This window comes from Pelodiscus sinensis, chromosome 3 (assembly GCF_052426305.1).
Source record: "Pelodiscus sinensis isolate ZL-2025 chromosome 3, ASM5242630v1, whole genome shotgun sequence".
In the NCBI taxonomy this organism is placed as follows: domain Eukaryota; kingdom Metazoa; phylum Chordata; order Testudines; family Trionychidae; genus Pelodiscus; species Pelodiscus sinensis.
This window is the reverse complement of record NC_143054.1, coordinates 185,739,210-185,766,452: the sequence shown is the minus strand read 5'-3', so window position 1 is coordinate 185,766,452 and position 27,243 is coordinate 185,739,210. Positions and strand designations below refer to the sequence as shown.

The following is a 27,243-nucleotide window of genomic DNA, read 5'->3' as shown; positions in this document are numbered from 1 at the left end:
CTTTCTTCTTAGCATGCTCTTTCACCCTCATCCTCCTCCTTCTCTTCTCTCTAGTGTTTTCTCTGAGAGAGCAAAGTAAAAATTAAATAATAGTTGACATCATTTGGTTGGACTTGTGTTTGAGTTCTCTCTATTATTCATGGGATCTTTCTTATTTTCTTTTTTTCATCTACTGTAATATTTTATTTACTGTAGTGAGCTACATGCCAAGCTCTTGGCATGCTCTCAAGCTATTGTTTTACTGTGGTTGATGTGAACGTCATCAGGGTTTTTCCTCTGTTATTTATTAAATCTTCCCCCACCCCTTGTGTTAGGAATACCTTAGAGATGTTAATCAAATGAATGCAATGTACATACAGTAACAAATGCACAATACCATTTTTTCACTCAAGTTTTGTCTGAGTGCTGCAGGGTGAACTAGAGGTGTAAACTGTAGTGCACCCTAATCTGTTAGCTCATGTAGACTGATGGTGTGAACTATAAGGTACCTCATACGACTATCTAGTACAAACTAGATATCTTTTAGTTTGTGTCAGCAGGGTCTGTGTGGCACAATTAGAGTGTTCTGTTTTTCACCCATCTAGTTCACACTGCAGTAGATATTTCGAAATAACGCGTCTACACACAAAATGCATCTTGAAATAGCATTTGGCTATTTTGAAATAGCGCATCCACACTGAGTGGACGCTGAATAGCATTTAAGGCCAGCTGGAACCAGGTCCGGCAGGAGATCAGGTCTAGAGTTACTTTGTGTGACTGCTGCCTGAGGCTATCTGAGGCCTGTGCTTAAAGGGACCCCTCCCCGTCCCTCCCCCCTCCCAGACAGCCAGTTCTTAGGTTTCCCTGCTTGCTTGCCTACCTCGATGAGGGACAGCAAAGCATTTTGTCTCTGCATGCTCTGGTCACCCTCACTCGGGACACCACAGCACTCTGCAGCATGGAGCCAGAGCTGCCCCTGAGCACTCTGGTGCTTCTTGTGGACACATTGCTGCGAGCCTGGCTGCACTTTCTGCAGGCTGCCATCCAGGAGGTCCATCGGGGGGCTGTCAGTATCTGAGAGAGCTTCAACCCTGAGGAGTACTAAGAGCCTTCCTGTTGTGCCTCATTGCCCCCTCACGTCCTTCCATTTACCCCCCCCCCAGCCTCCCTTCCTGATGTAAAATAAAATACATGTATTTTCATGAACACAAACTCTCTTTATTTAACAAAATTGGTGGTGGGGGGGAATGAAACTCTGGTGAGACTGGGGAAAGGAGGCAGGAGAAGGGAGGAGAGAGTGGGAGAGGGGAGGGGGAAACCTGGGAGGAGGGAGCTGGAAGGGGGAAGCAAGGGGAAGAAGAGGGAGGGAAGCTCAGGGCCCAGGGTTGGGGGTCTCGCCAGACCAACTTGATTGTCATGCAAACCTGCTCCTGGGTTCGCATGTGGCCTTTGGTGGCCAGGCTGACAGCTATTCTGCCATAGATGGCCACGTTCCTCCATCTAGTGCAGAGATCACGGACGTTGGGGGCATCCCCCCAAACCTGAATAAGGTCCATGATCTCCGCCCTGGACCAGGAAGGTGCCCGTCTTCTCTGGGCCCTGTCAGGCTCCTGGGAGCTGGCAGACTGCTCCTGGGGAATGGTGGTGGGCTGGATGCCAGTGGCTTGCTGGCTCATGTTTTGGGGCCACTGGGTCAGGGGCAGTGACTGCTGGCTCTGGGCTGCCAGGCCTGGAGCTAGCATGGGCACTGTGGCCAGAGTCTACCCCTTTAAGTATCAGAGGGGTAGCCATGATAGTCTGAATCTGCAAAAGCAGCGAGGAGTCCTGTTGCATCTGACGAAGTGGGTCTTTGCCCACGAAAGCTTATGCTCCAACACTTTGGTTAGTCTATAAGGTGCCACAGGATGACTCACCACTTTTACCACTTTAAGGGCTCTGGGGATAGGTGGAGGGAGAGGAGTGTTCTTGGTTGAGGCTGGAGTGGCCACTAGGGCACCCTGGGATGGCTGGAGGCCCCCTATTTCGAAATAAATGTCTACACAGCACTTATTTTGAAATATCAATTTCTAAAGTGGCGTTGTTCTTCGTGGAATGATGTTTACCAATTTCGAAATAAGCCCTCCGCTATTTCGATTTAATTTTGAAATAGCGGTTGGCTTGTGTAGACACTAGGAAAGTTATTTTGAAATAACAGCTGTTATTTCTAAGGGTATGTCTACACTACCACCCTAGTTCGAACTAGGGTGGTAATGTAGACAACCAGAGTTGCAAATGAAGCCCGTGATTTGAATTTCCTGGGCTACATTTGCATCTCGCCGGGCGCCGCCATTTTTAAATGTCCGCTAATGCGGACTCCGTGCCGTGCGGCTACACGCGGCACGGACTAGGTAGTTCGGACTAGGCTTCCTATTCCAAACTACCGTTACTCCTTGTGGAACAAGGAGTAACGGTAGTTCGGAATAGGAAGCCTAGTCCGAACTACCTAGTCCATGCCCCGTGTAGCCACGCGTCACGGAGTCCGCACTAGCGGACATTTAAAAATGGCGGCGCCCGGCGAGATGCAAATGAAGCCCGGGAAATTCAAATCCCGGGCTTCATTTGCAACTCCGGTTGCCTACATTACCACCCTAGTTCGAACTAGGGTGGTAGTGTAGACATACCCTAAGTAACTTTGATGTGTAGACATACCCTCATAGACTTTAAGGCCAAAAGGGACCATCATTATCATCTAGTCTGATCGCCTGCACATTGTAGGCCACAGAACCTCAACCATCCACTCCTGAAATAGAATCGTCACTTCTGATTGAGTTATTGAAGTCCTCAGGTCATTAAAATTTCAGGTTACAGATAATCCAGCACGTACTATGGTTAAAACCCGCAAATGACCATGTTAGACTGCAAATATATTTTAACTAGAACACGTGTGTGCATGTGCGTATTTGTGGTCATATAAAATGTGTATGTTCCAATTATCTTTGTTTTCTGTAAAAATGCAAGTCAGCAGCTTAGTGCTCATGAAAATTGCAAAAATGGAAAAACAGGATTTACATGCTTTGGCTGCACAGTGGTAGAAGGGACAAAGACAGATAAATTAAATATAAAGCATTGCAGTGTTATTCCTCATTGAAGATGCCTCTGCAGATCCCTACTCTAGATAAAGTATGTTGTTTTGTGCCTACAATCAATTTGTTTAGACAAATTTTATGAGGTTAGTACCAGCTTGTTTTTAGGTATTGTTTATGTATAAAAATCAATGCTTTCTGCTTAGCTTTTGTCTTAAGCCAACGTTTTCAAGTGTTTACTAACTCTGAGTGCTTTGTATTCTGCATTAGGTCAATGGGAATTGTGAGCACGTAGCACTTCAGAAAATAAAATCCTTTGTGTAGGACCTAGTCTGGGTTTACTCTTAAAAATGAGATTGGCCTAGCTGCATTGCTCAGGGCTGTGAACAATGTTGCACATAGTTTGCAGTGTCCCGTGTGACTAGCTTGAAAGAAGATTTGTTTCTGTTGACCTAGCTACTGTTTCTCAGAGGGGTGGATTAACTACATGGATGCAAAAATCCCTTCAGAGGGGTGGATTAACTATATGGATGCAAAAATCCCTTCTGTTGATGTAGGAAGCGTCTCCGCTTTGGTGCTCCAGCGGGACTGCTACAGCATCATGGCTGTGCTCCTGTAATGGTTGTAGTGTAAATATGGCCCTGGTCTGAGTGGATCTGGAGATGTGCTTGAGTTTCAAGAGATGTGCTTCATGCCAGAAAGAAATATCTGGTGGAGCAGTAGAGTAGACGCTTAGAAGGATTAGGACAAGGGCCTCTCTCTAGAGAGTAGTTGGCCTGTGCCGTTTTTACTACCAAAGCGAGAGAGTCTTCCCTGAAAGGAGCTGAATCTGCTTGCCATTATTCTGTTTATGGGTCTGGCTTAGTTTAATTCAAAGTCTTAAGATCCACTTTAGAAAAATGGAGAATGTTCTACTTTGATGTCCCACTCAGAATGGCATGAGTTCATGGCACTACTTATCTGCTTCTCTGAAAAGGAAGACACATTAAAAGGCTTTGAAATGCTTTGAGGAAGAGAACCTAAAGAACATGCTCTGTCTCCAGGGCCCAACATAGGAAAGGCTCTAGATGTGTTGCAGTGCTGTCAGGCTATTGGGATCCTGGGTATGATGCACTTGGCCTCCTTGTTTCCTCAGAACATGGCTCCTTGTCTGTCTGTGTGTCTGGTGTAGAAGGGTCATTCATATCCAGAGCCTTCTATTGTGGGACCCACTTTTCTAACACAAATTTTAAGCAGGGCATGGGAATATTTCTTAAATAGGTTCACTAGGCCATCTGATACTTGCCGATCCAGGAAGACTCTCAACTTGGACTAAAATATGTGGATAGGGTTGTCAGATACTTTCACAAAAAATACCAAACATGGTGGGGGAAAAAATTGGTTGAGGGGGGAAGGGAGGAAGAAGGACCAAAGTTGCTGGAAAAAAAAAACACACACAAAAAGAAGAGTCACTGCACCTTTAAATCCCCATGCTCTCCCCCTGCCACACGTGGCAGGGGAAGAATGTCCCAAGCATCCTTCCGTCTGAGAAGAACAGTTGTTGTTTTTTTACCGGACACCTGGCAACCCTATATGGGTATTGGTTGTGAGGGCAGTAGCTCAGATTTGAGAGAAATCCGTCAGATTATGAGAGCAACCTGAAACTCTGGCAGCCTCAAGAAGAGAAATCTCAAACCCATACATAGCTCCTTCTCCTAATGCAGTTCAGTAGGTCTTCCTTCTCCTTTGCTATTGCTTCTCAGCTACTTAGTACATGCTGCTGAAACTCAGCTTCTGGGACAGAGGCTAGAAATTCCTCTCTAGACTTCACCAGCCATGTAGAGAACATAAAATCCCACAGCAGGGCAAATTCAACTCTTACAATTTTATTTGAAGTCGGTTTCTGCCTCCTGAGGTTTCATTGTGAGGGCATCAATCAGAAGAGAGGAATACACTCTGAGTTCATAAGCATCTAAGCATTTGAGAAGCATTCTTGAAGGTCTGGTATGTTTTGCAGGGTCTCCTGAAACTGTTCTTTGGAGAGATGACATCTCAGAGTTGGAAAATAATAAGATAATTGAAGATCTTCCTTCACGGTATTTTATGTTCAGTAAATGGTCTTATATTTTCAGATTCCATTTGCTGTGCCATACTCTAGAATATAAATACTTTATTTCATCTGAATTACAAGGTACTATCTCAAAAACGTACTCATATTCCTCAGTAGCTGTTTCTTCAGTTTTACTCTCCAACCATGATCCAGTAATTGAGAAAGCTGGATTCAGTACTCAGAGCTGTACTCTAGTGCTGTACTGGCATAATGAATACAGTTGACACATATAGTTCAATATAACGAATGAATGAATACAGATTTTACATTTCATGAGCATAAAATACACTGGGCTTCAGACAAAGAATATTTTCTGTTCCTGACTATTCTATTCTCATACATTCTGTTTAGGCTCTTGGTCTCACCAAGCCCATCACATGATATGTGAATGCCTTCTGACAATACATTGACCAACATGTCAAGTGTCTACCACTGCACCATGAAAATTAAATACAATGGTGATACAAATTTGGAGGAGGGAGAAGGGGCAAGGAATTGGGCATTCATTATCTCAGGCACTTCTATTGGTGTGTGACACAATGGCATATTATTCCTGGCAAATTACTGTAGTTCAACAAAGCCACAATAAGCTTATGTGGTAATTTGGAGGGTTGGGGGGCTGTTGTTATAGCAAAAATCCAACATGCCACACAAAGAAATGAAACAAAATGCAGTTCTACAAGTGGAAACATTGGGCCTGTAGCATTGGAGGAGCTAGCAGCTGTTGCTTAAGAATTTTTTCCAATAAATGAAAAGGTGCCATTTGCAGAGGGAGTCCTCCCCGATCTTAGGGCTCAGGGGTTTTTATGTTATTGCCTATTACCATATTTGGTATTGTTTGTGCTCTGGGAGTGGCATGGGTGTGGTCTGGGTGCGGTGTGATGCCCATATATTGTGTTGAGTGCTGGACTATGACAAGCTCCATTTTATTGGCAGATAAGCCTTGTTGCTATCCATGTGACCTGGTGAGGTTGCTGAGGTAGATCTCGCTGGAGGCCTGGCCTAGAGAACCCAAACTTGACAAGTGTCACACAGTAGTAGACTTAGTTTAATCTGTGGATTCATGAAAATATTACACTCACATGTCCTTTGCACTGACTTCCAGTAAGGCAACGCATCAGCTGCAAATTTCAAAGGGAGTTTGCCTGACTCAGAATTGCAGGGTTTTCTCCTTGTGTCACTGGCATAGGGAAGCTTTTCCCAGTCTTGGAACCCACCTATAATCCCAGCGCTTCTTTCATGTAGCAAGCAAGCTTGCTTTTGATTTAGTGCTGAGGGCTGGTCTACACTGGGAACTTACATTGGCATAGATATGTCGATTGAGGGTATGAAGAAATCCACCCCTCTGAGAGATGTAGCTATCCTGACTTACTATATCCCTGGTCTAAGTTAACTGAAGAATTCTTCCATCTGCCTAGTTACTACACCTCAGGGAAGTGGATTAGCTACAGTGACAAGAGAACCGCTCCCATTCCTGTAGAGTTTGTCTACCCTGAAATACTGCAGCTGAACAGTATAGCTCTAGCATTTCAAGTGTAAACACAGCCTTAGGGTGTGTCTATAATGCGTCCCTCTGTTGACAGATGTAGATTAGGCACATCGAAATTGCTAATGAAGCAGGGATTTAAATATCCCGCACTTCATTAGCATAAACATGGCCATCGCTTTTTTCGAAATGGAGGTTTTTTGAAAAAACGGCAGTCTAGACGCGGATGTGTCAAAAATAAACCCTTTATCGACAGATCCTGTAAACCTCAATTTTTGAGGAATACAGGATCTGTTGAAAAAGGGTTCATTTTCAACAGGTCCGCATCTAGACCTCCATTTTTTTTCAAAAAAAACCTCAGTTTTAAAAAAAAGTGGTGGCCATGTTTATGCTAATGAAGCATGGGATATTTAAATCCCAGCTTCATTAGCAATTTCGATGTGCTTGATTTGCATTCTTCTGTCGACAGAGGGATTCAGTCTAGACGTAGCCCCAGTGTTGTAAAGTATTCTTTAATTTTGAATGTCTGCATTTTTGGGTGCCCATCTTTACCCAGCAGAGTCCCTTTGAAGTTAATGAGGTTTCCCACAAGTGCGAAAGTTAGTCTACAGTAGTGGATAGGCTCATGGTCCTCAGATTAGTGAGGGGGTATATGTTTGTCACAGGTAACTCAAAAATGTGTCACTGGGGATGTGCATTCTCCTCCAGTTTTAAAGAAGACCCTGCAAACAGAGCTTTATCCGCTGGCGCTAAGGTGGCCTATATTTGTCCATTTTTTAATTGTATTTTGCGGTATCTTTTAAATAGTTTTTGTGGAGCCCCAATCATTTTGCTTGATAAAAACAGCTTTGTCATCATTGTTACTATTATTCAACTTCAAAGGCAAACAAAAATGCGTATGCATTTAAAACAAAAAACAGAAAAATATGTGCTTTCCAATTCAGTTAACAAGAACTGTATTTAAGTGTCTGACCTCTAAAACCTTCCATTTTTAAGTTGCCAAATAATTTCCTTTAGTGTCTAGGTTTGATATTGATCTGTGAATTCTCTTTCTTTTATGGGTGTAACAGTAAACAAGAGGATTAACATTATTTCCATGCCTTTTGGGCTAAGTGAATCAAAGTTGAAAGGTTCTCTTCAACATTTGTAGAAGGCTTTATATACTGTATAGCATGGAGTTTTATAGTCAATGCATAGGTACATTCCATTTTTCATTGTAAATGTGACAAAGCATTTATTTAAAAGGTTTATTGAAAAGTTCACTTTAACCCTGCTTAAAGTTTGGATAACTCCACAGAAAGCATTTCAAGCAAAGGCAGTCTGTCACTGGTGAGCTAGGGAGAGACTACAGAAAAATGTGGTGTTACCAGCTTCTGGGTTCCATTGGCATTTTGCATATTTTAAAAATTAAAATAATTTGGCAGGTTGCTTTTACAGTGGAGATCCTATTATGTACCAGATCCAATTATGTACCAGATTTCCTGCTCTGGGCTCACTTGTGAGAACTGCAAAGACACCAAACAGCCTAAACACCCCATTGTGTCATGGTCCAAAACAGAAGTCAGAAAGAATTAGCTTCTTTTGTCTTCTCAAATGCAGATGCACCATGGGAAAAGGAGCCTGATTCTCTCTCTCGTGTTTATAAGCTCCCCTTCCTTATTCTCTCACTTTCTCCAGAGCTGAAGAAAGGTGCACTTAGTTTGCCATTTGAGCACTTATTTCTGTGAAAGAGAGAGAGTGGGGAAAACGAAATGCTTCTGGAAACTCATTGGAATACCTACTTCTTGCAGCCATTGTTTAGAACTGAGGAGTTGCTCTGTCACTAAAAACAAACACCAGCTGGGTAGAGAGACGAGGAGGTGGTGCTCATGGGTATTCTTATAGATATTCCTGCTCTTGGCTTAATCCTGCAAAATGCTGATGTAGCAGAGGACTTAGGCTTCTTTAGAACTCCACTGAAGTCAGTGGGACAACTCCTGTGTTTAAAGTTAAATGTGCTAAAGGTTCTTTCCTGGACTGAACTGGATGTACTAAAGGTTCTTTCCCATGGCTCTCTATGCTGACTGATTTGTCGGTATACACTCCAGAAGACAAGCCCCTTTAGATTTTTTTAGCATGCATCTGTGAGACCTGAACCCTATATAAACCATCCTGGATAATGCTAGTTAATATTGAGGCCAGTCAAGTAGTACTGTAGTCAGTTAATGCTATAGACTACATGCCCCCTCCCGCCCCCTGCTAGCACATTTTTTAGCAGGCTGTCCAGCAGCCTGGATCAGTCCTGGCTTGCAATGGGTCCAGGACCTGCCCCTGCTGTGGCTCTGCTTTTAAAGTGTATTCAGAGCCAGGCAAGCAAGCAGCCTGGCTTAATCCTGGTTCATGCTGGGTCCGGGACCTATCCCTGCTGCGGCTGTGCATTTAAGGTGTATTAGGAGCCAGGCGGGCAGGCAGTCCGTCTCAGCCCTGGCTTGTGCCAGGTCTGGGAGCTCAGGCATCCCCCCTGGACAGGAGTTGCTGCCAGTCTGGGCTGCTGGCTCTGATACAGAGGCAGCAGCACCGGGCGACAGGCAGCCGGTCTGAGGGGAGCTGGTTTTTAAACTGACTCCCCTTGCAGACCAGCTCCTGCCTGGCACCCTGCACTGCTGTCTCTGATACAGAGGCAGCAGTGTGGAGTGGCAGGGGGCTCCTTGTGAGTTGGGCCAGAGTGCATTGGTTGCCGGCCTCTCCCCCGGGGACTATAGAATAGTTGAGTAACTGATAAGAATTCATGAGGTGATTCAACTATTCAATTAATCAATATTTAACATCCCTATAGTCATGGAATAAGGACTGGATGTGGCAGTGGGAGGAGATGGGCCTGTTCTCCAGCCAAGGGTGGAACAACAAGATGTATGGGATGTATTTGAGCAACTCTGTTTGATGGCATTGGCAGTTGCCAATACTCTTCTATTCCAGGATGTTCATTATGTATTTTACCAGTGCTTTTCCCCTCATGTTCCCACCAGTCCAGCCTTCAGCCAAATGAACTTAATATGGGAGAGCTGTCCTGCCTCTGCCTCATCTTCACTTTGTCAAGACTGATAAAAAAGGAAACAAACCTCAGCATACATATTTAGGAGTATATTAATGCCAGGCTATGCTTTTGCCTTTTCTATCTTTAACTCAGTCTGGGCTCATACTGTATGTGCTGCTTTGTTTCCATGGCATGATTGATGTGCTGAGGATTTCATTGTAGCCTCTCACTTTCAATTGATATTACACATGGCACTTGTCAGTGTCAGAAGCTACATCAGCTTCTTTGGCTGTGGCAAGAGCAGAAAGCAGTACCTTCTGGATAGGAATTTTCCATGATTATCTTCAAGGGTGTCAATCATGACTTTTGTGTTAGCTACAGCGTTCTTGGCTGCTCCAAACTTGCATTCTGAACAGCAGATGCTGGCAGGCGAAGGAAGAGGACAGTAGGATAGGAACAGGGTAGGCCATATTTTCACTTCTGAAATCTGTGCAAATATCTTCTTGTGCTGCTTGTTGCTTCTAGTTATTTAAGGAAGCTGCCACTGTTATATTATTTGGTGAACTGTTCTTCTGGTGAGAAGGTGGCAGCCCTATGTGCCCAGCTTTGAGCCACAATTTAGAGGGGGAAACTCCTAGGAGAAACTGAGAGTTGGCCCTCTTCTCACACAACTTGTGGGGAATTTTATGGGCCTTTCCTGTCCAGCTGCGATGGTTTCTGCAAGCCACAGTAGGATATTATCCTCATCCTTAAGGAAGCCATATTTCAGTAAGTTTCTGAAGCAGCATGGTGTGCAGATGGGCTGGCCAGCTTGTAATGCTTTTGCAACACTGGATTCTGTGTTACTGATAACAAAACCCTTGGACAAACCACAGGCAGGTGAGTCATATGTTAATTTGTTCTTTAAATTTTCCTGGTATGTTAGAAGCTGTGATCTTTTTGGATTTTTTTTTTAAAGTCACTTCCAGGGCCAAAGCAGATGCTGTTTTGGAATGTTACCCCCTGAGCTGTTAAACAAATGTAGTCCAGTGCTGGGTTTGCATGTCTATTGTTGTGAGAGTATTTTGGTGCTTGCTCTACTGAAGATATTAAATATGGCACATTGTTATACACATATGTCACAATGTAGCGTCACAGTATACATGGGAATAATGTTGAACTGCAGCAACACAATCACCATGAGTTATGAGACTCTCTTGTAGATCACAAGAGTTGTAAGAACTGCAGTGGTAATTGTTTGAGACAATGAACAATTGCAGTGGTATTTGCTGTCTGCTTTGTGGTTTCACTCACAGTTAACTGATTATGTTTGATTGTCTTGGTTTTGTGTGGGTATTCTAATCATGTTGGCAGAGTCACTTTGATTACCTGAGACAAGAAATTCGTGAGACTCTAAGCCTATGGGATCATGGTGACCTCAATAAAGTTTGTGATTTAAAATTTCACCAGTTTCATGAAGGGGTGAGAAATAATTTGCACAGCTCTTAATTGGTGACAGGTGAATGCTATTGGGCTGTTTCAAATGAGCATCCAGGCTTATTTAAGTCTCTGAGGCCATGTCTACACTAGGAGATTACTCTGAATCTACTAAGTTTGACTTCTGGAAACCATATTTTACAAATTCGATGTTCCGTGTCCTCACTACGGAGAAGAATCGAATGTCATCTGAGGCAGGCTCCATTAATGTGGACGCGCTACCTCAGACTCAGAGCCCCAGGAAGCACTCTGGGGAGTTGTGGGAGGCCTCCTGGAGGCCGATAAGTTTGAATTAGCTGCACTGGAGCATCCACACCTAGACTTACAAGTTCAGGAGTAGTGTTACTCCTCATGAACAACAGGACTGCAGAGTTTGAATTCTGAGGCTCCTTGTTCCGGAATAAGGGGCATGGTAGTGTGGATGCATCACTTACAAATTCAACTTTGGGAGTAATTTTAGAGCCTAGACCAGGTTGAAAAATCCAACTACTCTTGAGGTTCCAATACTTCCTGATTTCAACCTGGTAAAAATAATGAGAGTATCTCTCTTTTTGGAAAAAAAAAATCCAGCTTCTGCTAAGAGCCAAAACTAGAAGGTTGTGTAGGGAGGAAGGAGTTAAAGTAGAAAAGATAATAGTCTTTCATTCTGTATTTTTCAGGGATTTTGTAGTGTGGTCTCAGATCTTAGTGTGTTCAGTTCCATATGAGATCAGAGATTCCTCTTCTGAGTTTGCCTTTAATCCTAAAGAAGAGTCCAGGCTCAAAAGATTAGCAAGGGCCCCTTCAGCTTCACCTGAGATTTCAGCTGTGTAATTTGTAGGTCAGCCTGGGGACATGGAGAAACGTCCCCTTCCTACACCTCTTTTCAGAGTTACATCTCATGAGAAACTATGAAGAGGTGAGGTTGCTTCTGTAATGAATGAAGGATTTACTCCCAGTATTCCCTAATCCTGATGAGATAGAGTCTGTGCCCTGTATTAGTTGTCATTTATCTGAAGAGGTGCATTTGCAGATACAGGTTCCATATGTTGGCACTAGTGGCTGTTATCCCTCCCTGAATTCACAAATCTTGTTCAGAGCTCTTGACTTGAGTTGCATGTTTCCACATTTGTACAGGGCTATCCATAGGAAATATGCCATATTTTGCCTGGACACTAACTAGTAACCAGTGGTCCCCGGATTCCATTGCCATAAATTCTTTAATTATTCAGACAACTTCTCAAAACCTCACAGTTTATCCAGGGCACTTAGATTACCTAATTTAGATGCTGATAGGACAAAACCTCTTTGTAAGTCTCTAAGGTTGGCTGAGACATTTGGGTATAAGTTTAATGGGAACCCATCTCCAAACAGAGATTTTTCTAAATGGGTTAGGCTGGAGAACCAATCTTGTGAAAAATGTTGCAGTAACAGGTGGCTGGAAGGTCCATGCAGCTAGATCTATTTCAGTGGCATGCTTCAGAAATGTCTTTGTGAAAACTGTATTGTTGTTTTTTGGAGCCCCCTTCACACTTTAACTTGACATGACTTGTTGATCTAGGATCCAGGACTTTGACAGTGTGTTAAACAGTGGTAAGAAAAGAAGGACGTAGCCTAACATTTTAAAGCACCTGACGTATGAGACTTTCATCAAATGTGTGTCTACAGAGGCAACATTGCTGGGAGGTTAGTTACGGGTGAAAAACTTTCCATTTGTGAAGAAGGAGGTTATTTACAAAACCAAAAAAACAACAGCCCTTTTTGTCTTCAAAGATTGGGTTAATCTTTAACAAGCGTATATTTATCAGTCAGGATTTACAGCAGTGACTAGCTCTTGACCAAAATTGTCTTAGATTAATTTGCTAGTGGTTTTCCTGAATATTGTAAGAATGGCATCTACATTTTCATTAAGTCTTTTTAGGACATGGAAAATAACCTCTTCCACCTCATTTTACCCCCCTCAGTGAAAAATGCAGCTAAGTTTCTTTGCCCAGACTTTGCAGTTAAGTTTGGTTTTATTTTTCTTCCATATGAGCAGGATCTTTGAGTTTAATTTTTCTCAGTATGTTGGTAGATTTCTTAGTCACTGTCAGCAGGGTAAAACCTTTGGAGTATTGTGTGACATGAGAATTATGTCATCTTAACCCCACAAACAGACTCATGGTGTCACCTGTTTACACTATGAGTGGCGTCACTTTAAATTTATTAGCCTGAGCCACTTGCTTATTAAATACACAGTAACGGCTGTTGAGTCATTATGTCAGTTTAGACCATTCAGTAAATACTTATTGCATGTGAAGGTTGTGCCAAAGTACTGAAATTAAATATAATATTATTCATGCTGACCTCTAGTCAATTTGCTGTTTTCGTATACATTTCTACACCATAATCAATTAAATAAGTATCTAATTAGAAGTAATTTGCTCTTAATGAGAGGTAGGATGGCCCACTGAGCACTAGCCTAGAACATGGGCAATTTGGGTTCATGCCAATGCTCTGTCACAGACTTCCTGTTTGGCCTTGGGCTACTCGCTTTTTATTTAGGTGCCTAATTGGGCAGATAGGCACTGTGGTACCTTTGAAAATCCACTATGCACCCAACTATCTTTGATTTTAAATTAGGTACCCAGGTACTTTTGAATATCACACTATGCACCAAGCGGCACTCAAAAGTGGCTAAATCCCTTCTAAAATCTGTCCATTAGCTCCTCTGCCCTCAGTTCCCCATCTGTAAAATAAGGTACTCCCTTACTGTCTCGCGTAGTGTGGTGAGAATATGTTCATATTTATAATTAAAGAAGAAGAAATAAATAAGTGTGTGTGTCTTTAAAGAGACAAGGTGGGTGAGGTGATATCTTCTCTTGGACCACCCTTTGAGCCAATAATAGGTATTACCTCACCTACCTCGTGTCTCTCATATCCTGAGACCAACACAGTTGCAACAATGTTCTTTTTTAAATTTAAGTGAGTCTGTGGTGGGTCCTTCGCCCTCAAATGGGGAGGGAGGGCTTGGACCTCACAGTATCAGGCAACAGCACTAGGGCAACTTACAGGTGGGGTGGAGCGGTAAGCAGACTCTAGTTCTGTGGCTGCTTAGCAGAGACAAACAAGCAATTACAGTCTGAAGCTCTGCCTGTCCCTTCCGTGGACACTGAGTGATGTTTAGCCGCCAGTCCCTTGGCTGGGCTGGCAGTAATTAACAATCTAAGCCTCTGGCCTGGGAATGGGGCAGAGCATAAGCAGTCTTTTTAGCTCACAGCTTCCAGGCTGCAGCTGACAGCAATTAACAGTCTGAGGCCTGGGTGCTTCGGGCAGGGCAGAGCAGGGACCCAGTGTTAGCCTAAGCCTTCTGGCTATAGCAGCCAGCAAACTCAGCGTGGGACAAGTAAATGCCCAGGGCACCCCGATTCTCAGACCAGGCAGAGCAACAAAAGAGTCTAACATCTCAATGTGGGCAGCCTGCCAGTGAAGGTAAGCCCCTTGGACTACTCTGGGAAGGCTGCCACTCCCAAGTTGGAGTTGTAGGGGGAAGTGCCTCCACTATGTCCCAGCCCAGGGCCCGTGGAGTGGCAGAATGATCCACCACTGAGTGAGCAATTAGGGTCTAATCCAGGGGTGGGCAATAATTTTTGGCCAGAAGGGGCGGGGCCAGGATGCTTCTGGGCTTCCCCACCCACAGTCCATGATTGGTCTAGGGTGAGGGAACCCCTTTACCCTCCCCCCACTTCCCACTTTGCACCCATGCCCTGGCAGGGCAGGAAGAGGCTTCGCATGCACCCCCACCCCCAGGCCAATTAAGACCTGGGGGCAGGGGAAGCGCATGAAGTTTCCTCCACCCTGCTGGGACACGTAGCACTTTGAAGTGCTGCACTTTAAAGGGGAGCACACAAACTTTCCTCCACCCTGCTAAGAGCATGTGGAACTCTTCTAAGTGCCGCGTGCACCTTGCAGGGCGGGGGCTAGGTGGAGGAGGCTTCATGCACTCCCCTGTCCCCAAGCTCTGATTGGCCTGGGGGCAGGGGAGCGTGCGACGCCTCCTCTCACCCTGTGAGGAGCACATGGCACTTTGAAGTGCTACGTGCTCCTGGCAGGGCGGGGGTAAGGGGGAGGAAACTTCACATGCTTCCCCACCCCAAGGCTGATCAGGGTTTGGGGGCGGGGGAGCACGGCGTGTGAAGTCTCCTTCCGCCCTACCAGGAGCACACGGCACTTCAAAGTGCTACCTGCTCCTGGCAGGGCGGAGGAAACTTTGTGTGCTTCCCCCACCCCCAGGCTCTAATTAGCCTAGGGGTGGGGGAGCGGCAGGTCGGATCTGGCCCATGAAGGCCTTTTTGCTCACCCTTGGTCTAATCGAAACATGCTGACTCATGCTACAGCAGCAAAACCAGGTTACAGTCTGGTTTCCCAGGGTTACTTCCTACCTAGACTGGGCAGGCCTGTCTGTAGTCTACAGGTCCTCTGGTTCCTTTGGGTGCTCAGCAGCAGGCGGTTCTGGCAACTCCTCTACCAGGGTCACTGTCCTCTTGGGAGCAGGGTGTGACAGCACAGGTTCAGCTCCAGGGTTCTGCAGCAGAGTGGAGACATCTGTCTCCTTCCCCGGCTCCCACTAGGCCATGCTGCAGAGCGCTCCATTTATACTGCCTGCCCCACCCTGGTATTTATGGCGATGCGGGGCAGGGAGTGCTTGGCTCCGCCTAGTAGGGGGAGTCTAGTGGTCCCTCACCCTCATGTTGGGTGGGAGGCCACTCCACCTCACTACAGAGACCTAATACAGTACTTCAGAGGCTCTTTATATTGAGAGACCCACATACACTCTATGCCCCAGGCAGGCAAAATACAGCTCACAGGTGCAGGGGGAACCTCAGCTTGGCTCTCTGCCTGTTCTGCACCTGCAGGCTGCTCAGAGCAGTTCTCTGAATACTGTGAGCCCAGTGGGAGGAGGGGGCAGGGGCAGCGTGTGTAGCCTCTATCCAGCACAGACTTGCAACTCCCATTGGCTGGTTTCCATCCAACAGGAGTGGCCTATTTGCAGCATAGGTAGCACGTGAGATACCCCTCCCTGGGCTCGCAGCATACATGGCCCTTGTCTGGTTGAGACACCCTGGAGCTGTCCAGGTAAGCGCCTCCCGGCCAGAGTCTTCCATTGGCATCCCACCCTCTCTCTCCCCCAACCCTCTGCCCCCCTGCACCCATACCCCAAACCTTCTGCACCCTTGCTCCTGCATCCATACTCCCTCTCAAACCTTGCATCTCCTCATACACCCCTCCTTCCGGTTGCAACCCCTTCCCAGACCTTGCACCCTAATCCTCTACTCCAGTCACAGCCCAAATGCCTGCATCCCCTCCTACACTGCTCCTCCAGGTCACAACCCCCCTCACAGACGCTGCACCCCCTCTTATACCTCAGTCTCCTGCCCCAGGTCACAAACCCCTCTGTCACCTAAACTCCCTCCCAGATCCCTCACCCGCTCCTGCAGCCCAATTTCTTACTCCAACCTCCCTTTTGAACCCAACCTCCATGCCAGACCACTATCATGGAAGAGTGTGGCCCTGGACCACTTACCAAATTAATGGAGTGCTTCCTCATCAAAAATTGGTACATCTGTAGAATGGCACAGTCCTTCTGTATTACTGTGAAGAAAATTGGTATCAAAGTTTCTTTTCACAATGTTTTGATAATGCTGATATCCTATGGCAGTATCTCCTTTTTGAAGGAGCACCCAAGATATATTGTGTCATGTTTCCACATGGTAGTGCCTCGAGGCGGTGTCACGCTGAATAAGTGATACCTGGTGCCTTTTTGACACATCTCGACGTATTTGAGCCATGGCTTACTTTGATGCATCATAAAGCAACCCCTTGCAGAATCTTGGCATAGTTTAATCTAAAGTTGGCGGAGAGCCATATTTTGAGCTCATTTTTAAGAAATATATCCGCTAAAAATAACAAAAAGGAATGAAATTCAGTTTGGTTTAAAATTGACAAAAGCAGGAAACTTGAGAGTAAAGGCTGTCATTACAGTCTTACCTCCAATCTGAGTATGATACATTCAATGCTCATCTGCTGCCATTGTAAAATGTATACTCTGTGCTGCCCTTGATGCATGCACATCCCTCAAGGTTGAAAGCTATGTATAGCCTGACAGAGTGAGTTAAATTAGAAGCTTGCTTTTGTTAATGGAAGCTAGAACCTTAGTCTTACTACATAGTCTCAGAAGAGTAGCGGTTTTAGTCTGCTACTTCAAATACAAGGAGTAGTCATTTGGTACCTCAGAGACTAACAAAATATAGATGAAGTGGGTTTTGCCATGAAAGCTCATGACACTAATATATATATATATAAGTTAGTCTCAGAGAGCACGTCTACATTGGGAAGTCATTTCAAAATAACTTCCCTTATTTTGAAATAACATGACGAGCATCCACACTTCTAAGCTTGTTATTTTGAAGTAAGGGGCTTATTATTTTGAAATAATAAGTTCTATTGATAAAGAGGAATAGACTTATTTCAAAATAGTTATTTTGGGAGTTATGTCGAAATAACTTATTTCAAAATAACTTGGCAGTGTGGACATAGGCTAAGGTGCCACAGGACTCCGCATTGTTACTGTATAGTGTACTTTATTTTCATAAAAATAACACGGAGTCCTGTGGCTCCTTAGAGACTAACAGATTTATTAGGGCATAAGATTTTGTGGGTCTGGAACTTAAATATATAATCATATCTCAACACATTTTCTGAAGTGCTGTATAGGAAATCAGAAATACTAAAATACCAACCACAGTGCTGGACTACGTGGACTGTTGAAAACTTCATAGATAAAATCCTGGCCCCATTAAAGTCATTGGCAAAACTCCCATAGATTTCAATGGGGCCTAGATTTCACTCTGTTGATGCATTCTAATATACTAAACAACTTGTCATGATATCCCGGCATTGAGATGTGATATTCAGTTACAAATAATCTTTTTAACGGAATGATGCCAAAACCTAGACATAAATTATACTTGGAGATTAAAGAATTTAGAGATCTAGTTGCATGTTTCACTCTTTTTGCAATTATTCTTCATAACCAAGGCTGTAGACATCTGTGCTGGAGGGCACAGCAGGACTTCAAGCTGGGATAAATCAGAAAGATTATGCAATTTAGTTAAAAATAATAATAAATTATTATTTTTATTGGAATACCTAAATCTACCTCAGTTTCCCTGATTACCCCAAAGGAATTAATTAATTCCTGCACAGGGTTCAGGCTCAGGCAAGCCAGCAGGGAAAAAAAAACTTTAATTCTTCTGCTTGTTTCCTAACTTAATTAGTTACTTTGCGTTATCTCTTGTAGTGCTCTGTACTCTCCATTCTAGTCCGGCATGATAACTACCTGTTACAAAGAGAGAGCTGATTGAGTTCAAGTGAAATCCATCCCAGGGAAAGAGTATTCACAGCAGCTGTTTCCATTTACATGTTTTATTTTTTGAGCTTATGAATGTTCCAGTGAGAGATGGTATAATTGATTTAAATCAAGTTATGAAACACTATACAATGTATTCAAAAACACACTTTCTTCCCCTAAATGTCATAATATATCCCTAGAAGGTAATGTGGAATGAGGCTGAATAGTCTTAAAAATGTTTCGTTCTGTCATAGTAGCGCAGTACTTCATGTTCTGGCCTTGTGTTTGGAGCCAGAGTTTCTGTTCGGAACAGAATCATTGCATCATTAAGCATTCAGGGCTCCATCGCTCTAGGTGAGAGACAAAACCCTGTTCCTTCCATTCCTCGCACAAAGCACTGCTATTGATTTTAACAGTGAACCTTTCAGGTTTAATCTCTGTGCTCACCCAGCTGAAATTAAGAAGTGTGCATCATGAACACGGCAAGGAAAATAGATGGGTGCTTAATGAAAGTTTGGACTTCCCTGTGCCACATGTCAGTGGCTTTGAAAAGGCCATTTCCTTTCTCTATCTTTTTCAGACCTCAGCTTTCTCAAAATATGTATTTATTCTCCTTTGCTGGCTAAGATATTTGTACTTGAATAGATTTACATAAATGGGAGACCCACTATGTTCTGTAAACGTGGAAGGTGTTTAAAAAAAAAACACCTAGTGCCCCAGTGGCGCCAGGATAGTAAGTCAGAGGATATAACATCCTAATTTGATTGCTTCTATTTATTTGCTTTGATAATTAGTGGAGAATTTTTGGACATGGTGTATTCTTGACCTTACCACACACCCATTCTTTAGCTGCAGTGGCTGCAGGGCTAACTGGCTCCTCCTTATTAGCTGCATTAAGGTACTGAAACTGCCTGTGACTCATTCCACAATAAGGTGCAGCACTTGAGAACTGGAATGATTTTTGCAGAGTTGTAGGCTACTTTTAGAAATGATTGTACCTTGAGGGATATTGCTTCATCGGGGAATGAGTATTAGTACTTTGAAAGAGTTAGTCATTGTGAAACACCCTGACAACAGATTTGTATTTATTTACTGGCGGACATTCAACTTGAATGTGAATCTCTGAGCAGTGTCAGGTTTCAGGACTGCTGGTGCTTTTCCATGGAGCCTTTTGTGACTGCTTCCATATATGCTGCAAGTTAGTCCTGCAGAAAAATGTATCTTGCATCTCCCCTTCCTCCGACCCCCTCCCCCGAACTACCATGTGTCTTGAAGTTTGCGGTGTTATTTTGCAGATGAGTGTGCTCCCTGATGGTACTGGTGAATGAGCAGAAGAACCCAAAAGATTTCTTAGTTTTGACAGATGCTTCCGTGACATTCGCTTCCCTCAAACAACACACACTTCAGCCTACCCAAGTCAGTGCTTAAGAGACAGGACTTCTTTGATGTCTCCTGCCTACATTTTGTTTCACTTTTCTTTGTCATGCCTTAAACTAATTTAAAAGTAAAAATTTAGTACATATAATAGGCAGGAAAAATGTCCAGGTGACAGCCCTGGAAACTGGAAATTTCTGCTTCTCTTCAGAATAGGTGCAGCATATATTGGCAGTGTGCCCACCTTCCCACTACATGTATGTGCCCACCTTCCCACTACATGCCTCAGCCTTGAACATTGAGGCTGGGAGATCTCAGTCCCCAAGCCTAATTATTGGCATAAGTGGTGTTTGCGACATGCATGTGTGTCTAACAGGAACTGCTCTGAGTGCACCACGTATTTTACTAAGGTCACTGAAAGGATATTAATAATACTTTTCAGTCACCAGTAAGCTGGATTTGAACCTGTTTCCAGTTCAATATCTCATTAACAATACCCTGCGCTATTTCATAAGGTCAGCAAAGTAGTATCATAAATGAACTATAAAATGTATCATACCAGGCTTTAAAATACAAGCCCTCAGTAAAGTTTTGGGTAGCTATCAAAAAGTCCTTGATGGGCCATCTCCATTTATTTCAGCTATTAAAAAAAAACATGCACACAGCCACTCTAAGTACTGATGCCATCAAATGTGGTAAACACAGACAGTTCAGCCTGCAAAAATGAGCCAGAAAGGACATTAAAATGCTTAGTCTATGACACACTTCCTTATTTTTGTCATTTTGACATTTATGTGTTGTTTCGTTAAGGATTTTGAAAAGGAAGACCCAATTTCTGAAGCAAATTTAACTGTGATCTCTAGGAGAATCAACAGTTTATAATATAGCGACCGTCTGTTTTGCATTTAATTCAGATTGACCACCTGCATGCTGTTAACCTCTGGGAGGTTATTACGATCACAATTGTTGTTGTTTGTTTAAAAGTTTTGTAGCTCAAGGAAAATGTTCGTAACTAGTTACTTAACCTATATTGTTTACTGATCTCACTGAACTGCAGATGGGGCTTTGCTGGCCAGTGAAAAAGGGGAGCCATCCAACGCCAATAGTATTTTGCATTTCGTTTCAGACAAAAATAGAAATAGGTTGAGCAATTAAAAGAGGAACTTTCCTTTCTCTAAATACGCATTTTTGTCTGTTGGTTGGTAAAATAATTTATTTAAATATTATTTGGTGGATGGCAAACATATTTATTTGTAAATCAAACCAGCTTTTCAAGGGGATTTAGCTAATTGTGCTGAAAAGCTCCTAATGCTGCTCTTTGCATGTGCAAAACCCCAGTCTTGCATGTGCAAATACATATACATGTGTAAGTATTGATGCAGTTGAAGAGGAAAGTGCAAATATGGCAGAAACATTATTTGAACAGGAAAATTAAATCACTATAATGGTATTTTTTTCCCAACCCAAAGTGTTCAAAATCAGAAGAATTGACTAAAATCATGATTTAAAAATGCATTTCCCCCATTTTCTTTCTGTTTTTTGAGCCTTTAGATTGCACTTAGTTCACTTTTTTTTTTAAATGAAAGCTGAGAATGAGGGGGGCTTTCTGATCAACAGAAAATATGATGCTCGCCATAAAATTGCAAGAGGTAGTAACGTGGCATGCGAATGATTCTAACTAAGCTTTATAACATCTTTGAGGTAGATATTCTACTTAGTTTTCAGGTTTTTCAGGTATCAAACTGAGGCACAAGGAAATTAATTAGCTTCCTCCAATCAATGTATGATGTCAGTTTCTGAAGCAGGAATGGAACCCTGGCTCCATAGCATGTAATTCCTAAAGAACCCGCACTCTCTGTCTTTCTGTTATAAACTGTTTGAACCTGCAAACAGATACCCTGTTCCTTCAATCTCATTTCTGTAATATAAAAATGAGAGGAATCAATAACTTTTATCCTGGTTTTCAGATGTATAGTGTGAGGCGGTATGTACTTCACAGCTCAGCATGCAAATTCTTATGAACGTCTCTATCTATAGTAGGAAGGCGACTGTAATCCTTTCCAAATAAAACGATACATAAACTGTTCATGGGAGGAGGTGTGACAGTTAGGAAGTTACTCACTGGTGAATTACCAACATCAGAAAGGTCCCCTGGACTCTGCCAGGCATTAGAAATGTGTGAAGTGACTGGTAGGGTATAAATTTTCATTTAAAAATAGTAACTCTCTAACCCTCATAAACACAGGGTTAGGTCCTATACCCAGTAATACTACTTGTGCTGCTGGAACCTTAAAGCTGTGTTAAAAAGCCATGAAGGATTCTCAGAGCCACGGGAATGCAGCTCTTTCTACACCACACTTTCGTCAGTTCCTAGAGCAGGTGAAATGGCTGGGGACAGATGCATGATTAGGGGCCCTACAAATCCCTGGCTACTGGAATGAGCCCTTGTCTGCTCTTGATTATACTATGAGACAGGCCTTTGGCCCCGGGATCAATGGGAGAAATAATGTATCATAGAGACAGTTATGCACTGACTCTGTGACCTTCGGGTGCACAAAAGCTGGATAGCAGGAGCTGATTCATAGACTTCAAAACTAGTCACCAGAGTGTGTTGTCACTCTGATGATGTACTGCAAACAAAAATGCTCCACCTCTCTCCAGCAGCATTTCTGGGGATAAAGGAGGCTCCAAACAAAAAATCTTTCCCTGCTTTCTGGGCCATGTTTTGGAGGAAGAAGAAATGGCTCCCTCATGCCCTGAGTATGAAGTACAAAGCCTCATTCTCCTCCACCTACAGCCTTGTTTCTGTGGGGTTCTTACAGCCTAGACGGTCAAATGGTGTACCAAGTAAAGCGTGTCTTTTGTGGTTCCCCCCAACATTGGCAAACTTGTAATACCTCGTATTTATTTGCATTTGTAGCCCATTCAATGTCTTGGATTCACACTTTCCATCTAAGATGAAAGATTTGCACACTAGGATCTGTACATCCTTACTTATTCAGGCCATATATAAGCAAATAAAAATTGTTTCTTCTACACTTATAGAAATGTACTAACATTAAGAAATTGCACTGTACACCAGCATTGATTGGATGGACCAGAATTAAATAGTGTTATAGTAGATGACTGTGTTAGAATTTTAACCCTAGGTTGCTTTTCTTGCCGTTGCCCTCGTGAACTGAAGCACAACGTCAGAGAGAATCAAAGACTGACCAATGGCATTTTCAAGTGATTAAAATAGTAAGCAATGTCAGTTTCTCATTGGCTATCTTTATTGCAGATATAGTTTAATGAATCTGACCTTTGAGAAGTTGCACTCTCACTCATGACCATGACCGGCAGTTTGAGCAGAATCTTCAAAGCTAGCCACACTTTAGGAAAAGTGTCTTTCAGCTCTGCATCATGAATTACAGGTTGAACCTCTCTAGTCCGGCACTCTCGGGACTTGACTGTTGCCAAACCAGAGAATTTGCTGAACCATAGCAGGTCAATATTGTCTAGTAGCATTGCCAACATTTCCACTGCTTACTGGGCTCTTAGAAGACGTTTAGAGGTAAATGATAAGTGGACATCCAGCTAACTAAAATTATATTGGACCACGGATGTTGCCGGACTAGAGATATTCAACCAGTAATTGGACAATCTGATGTGGGGATTGCTTTCCATATGGCAAAGCGGGTAAACTTGGAGAAATGGTCTAAGATACATAGGATAACATTAATAAGGATAAATTCCAAGTACTCCATTTAGGAAGGAACAGCAGTTGCACACATACAAAATGAGAAGTAACTGTCTAAGAAGGAGTACTGCAGAAAGAAATGCAGAGGTCATAGTGGACCATAAGCTAAAAATAAGTCAACAGTGTGACACTGTTGCAAAAAAAGCAAACATGATTTTGGGATGTATTAACAAGAGTATTATGAAAAAGAGACTAGAAGGAATTCTTCCACTCTTCTCTGTGTTAATTAATTGGAGTACTGTGTCCAGTTCTGGGCACCACAATTTCAGGAAAGATGAGGAGAAATTGGAGAGGGTCCAGAGGAGAGGACAAAAATGACTGAAAGTCTAGAAAACATGATGTATGAGGGAAGACTGAAAGAATTGGATTTCTTTAGTTTACAAAAGAGAAGACTGAGAGGGGACACGATAGCAGTTTGCAAGTATCTAAAAGGGTGTTACAGGGAGGAGGGAGAAAAAAAATTCTCTCTGATCTCTGATGATAGAACAAGAAGCAATGGGCTTAAATTGTAGCAAGGGAGGTTTAGGTTGAAGATTAGGAAAAAACTGCCTATCAAGGTGGTTAAACACTAAAATAAATTGCCTAGAGAGGTTGTGGAATCTCCATCATTGGAGATATTTAAGAGTAGATTAGATAAGTATCTGTCAGCAATCATCTAGATGGTGCTTGATCCTTCTGTGAGGGCCAGGGACTGAACTTGATGACCTCTCGAAGTTCCTTCCAGTTCTAGTATTCTATGATTCTATGGAAGAGTGATGGATGTTGCCCAGTTTGACATAAACATTCTCCATGTGACAGCAACTGGTAAAGTCTGTACATTTGTGCAGGAATGCTTCCTGTCTGCCAGCAGTTATCTCAAGTCATACAACCATTTTTTGTGGTTCTTTATTTGTTTGAACCTTTCTTCCATAGACACTTGAGCAGTGTCAATGAGAGCAACAACAAAAAAATCCCTTGTGAATTTTTTTTCTGAGTTTCCCATCACCTTATCTCTGCCTACGTAACCAAACTGTCTCTTCTTCTAACAAGTATGAGTCTCCTTGAAGACAGACACAGTTCCAAAGTTTTTTCTGCCATTTCTTTGGCAGCAATGATGGCATCTGCATATCCATTGTCTCTGTAGGCCAAAATGAAATCCAGGCAGTTTCTCCTCATAGTAGTAGCAGTTGTGATGTCCATCAGCTGAGTTTTGTAACATGTTGCTTACAACATTTACTTGGAACAGGAAATTGTGCCAAACCACAGAAATTTGAAGTCAGTAATCTGGTTTGCCAGGCTTTGCGTCTCGTGGCAGATTCTGGCTTCAGCTTTACTCAGTTGTGCCATTTCCATCAGGGTGTTGTAAACCTCAGTCACTTGGTACCTCATTGGTCTTATGCTGTCATTGTGGCTATCCCAGTGAGAGTCACTTATCAGCTTCACAGTTAAATTTGTAACACCTAATAGTTGATGCTGAAAACAGGACATGTGTACTTTGCAGTAGTATGAAGAGAGATATTGAATCTAAAGATGATGATACTGCATTTGACACAACCAGGTTGAGGGACTGGCAGCCATAAAGCATGAAGGAACCTCTTGGATTCAGTACAAGGATCGTTGGCTGGACACCATTGTTACTTCCCTTCATGTTCGCACTATTGTCGTAGCCTTGGCTCCAGCGGTCCTAAACTTTATTGTATTCTCGTTAAAAGCATTCATAAACAGTTTTATTAGGCCTCTTCTAGTAGTGTCATCCAGGAGACTGGAAACAAATAAAGTGTTCCGGTACTTGGATACAGCCATCTTCTTCGTCAACAAATCTTACTGTAAATGACATCTTTTCTCTGTGACTAATGTTGGGAGTACAGTCCATTATTATGGTGCGGTACTTTGCTTTGCCAAACCACATCAATATGTTATCAAGCACCTTCCTTGCCATCAATCCATTAATGGTCTACAGCTTCTTCACGAACTATGTGACGTACGTGCTCATCCATGACATCGTTGTCCTTCCCAGGAGTTCTACCAAGCTGAGGAAATTAACATTATGTTCAGTGAAAAACCTATCCAAGGAGCCCTAGAAAGACAAATTATTCTTTGCAAGGATAATTGAGATCAGATGCTTAAACACGTTCCTCTGATCCTGGGTTTCTACATTAATAATGTGATAGTTTTCTGTGTCTATGCATTCATTCAGCTTGGGTCTGGATTTGACCTCCATGTGCTTGGAGTAGGACATAAAATGGCTGGGTAACTTTTCATGTATCAGCTAAGTTATGCCAGTAATTGTACCTGGAAAATGCAAGCATGATTTGGCATTTTTGTCAAATATTTTGTGACAAAACCAGAACACTTTGGGTACATCTAAACTACAGCCCTCTTTTGAAAGAGGAATGTAAATGAGACATATCAAAATTGCAAATGAAGCTGGGATTTGAATTTCCCATGCTTTATTTGCCTAATTGCGTCATGGCATTTTTTCGGAAAAATGCTATTTTGAAAATGAAAACGTGGTCTAGACGCAGTTCATTCGAAAATAAAAGCCTTTTTTGAAAGCTCCTTTACTCCTCAAAAAATGAGGTTTACAGGATCTTTCAAAAAAGGCTTTTTTTTTTTTGAAAGAACCACGTTTAGGCTGCAGTTTCACTTTCAAAATAGAGTTTTTCGAAAAAATGCCATGACGCGATTAGGCAAATGAAGCATGGGAAATTCAAATCCCGGCTTCATTTTCAATTTCGATATGTCTAATGTACATCCCTCTTTTGAAAGAGGGATGTAGTCTAGACATAGGCTTTGTCAGTATATTCAGAGATCCCCAAAAGGTCCAGAACATTCTGGGATGCTAGTGAAAAATGGCTCCACATATGGAACACTTGAAACATATTACTTCAAAGAGTCTGTTTTCCTTTTCACCCACTAACAATAACAAAAACCCCAAACAAACATGCACCAGAAGCCTGCAGTCCCCCAAACCTTGCGCTCCAGGCTGTTGCCTGCTCCTAAATCTGGCTCTGCCCACAGTGGCAGCCAAGTGTGGCTGCTGCTACATTTCTTTTCCAGCGATGGAATCTTTAGTCCCTTTCCTCTGCAGATGGAATGTGTCACAACTGGCACAGGCAAGTACAGTACAACCTCTCCAGTCTGGCATGATTTTAGTTAACTGGATGTCCATAGATGGGGCCAAGTTTCCCATGTTTCCATAAAGTTTGTTTACAGCCAGGAGTCCTGGTTCTCAGTGTTCTGTGCTACTTAGATATAATTTGGCCCTAAATGTCTTCTAAGAACCCAATAAGCAGTGGAAGTGTCGGTAATGCTGCTAGACAGCACTGATCTCCTCTGGTTCAGCAAATTTTCTGGTTCTGCACCAGTCGGTTCCCAAGGGCGCCAGACTAGAGAGATTCAGCCTGTAGCAGCACTTCCAAAAGTACCAGCATCCACGACATAGAATTATGTAGAGGATGGGTGGCACACTATGCATGCATGCACCCACTTTGCAGGTAGCATCTTCCCACCTGGCTGTGTGGCACTTCTTCTAGCCCACCGCCAGGGGAGAAAGGGAAGCTGTAAAGACATGCCAAAATTTTCCCTCATGGATGCCTTATTTTGGCACTTAAATAAGTGGCCTAATTTTCAGCCATGCTGAACACCCGTGGCTGGGAAGGAAGGTTCCACCCAGA

General features: G+C 43.1%; 1 long non-coding RNA gene across 1 annotated transcript in view; it reads left to right on the top strand.

Moving 5' to 3' along the window:
• The first annotated feature begins 3,016 nt into the window (after positions 1 to 3,016).
• The window catches only part of LOC106731379 (uncharacterized), a 306,122-nt gene continuing 281,895 nt past the window's right edge, over positions 3,017 to 27,243 (top strand). Inside the window, exon 1 of the long non-coding RNA XR_016349289.1 lies at positions 3,017 to 3,187. This is a non-coding gene — a long non-coding RNA (uncharacterized LOC106731379). The remainder of the gene's footprint in view (positions 3,188 to 27,243) is intronic.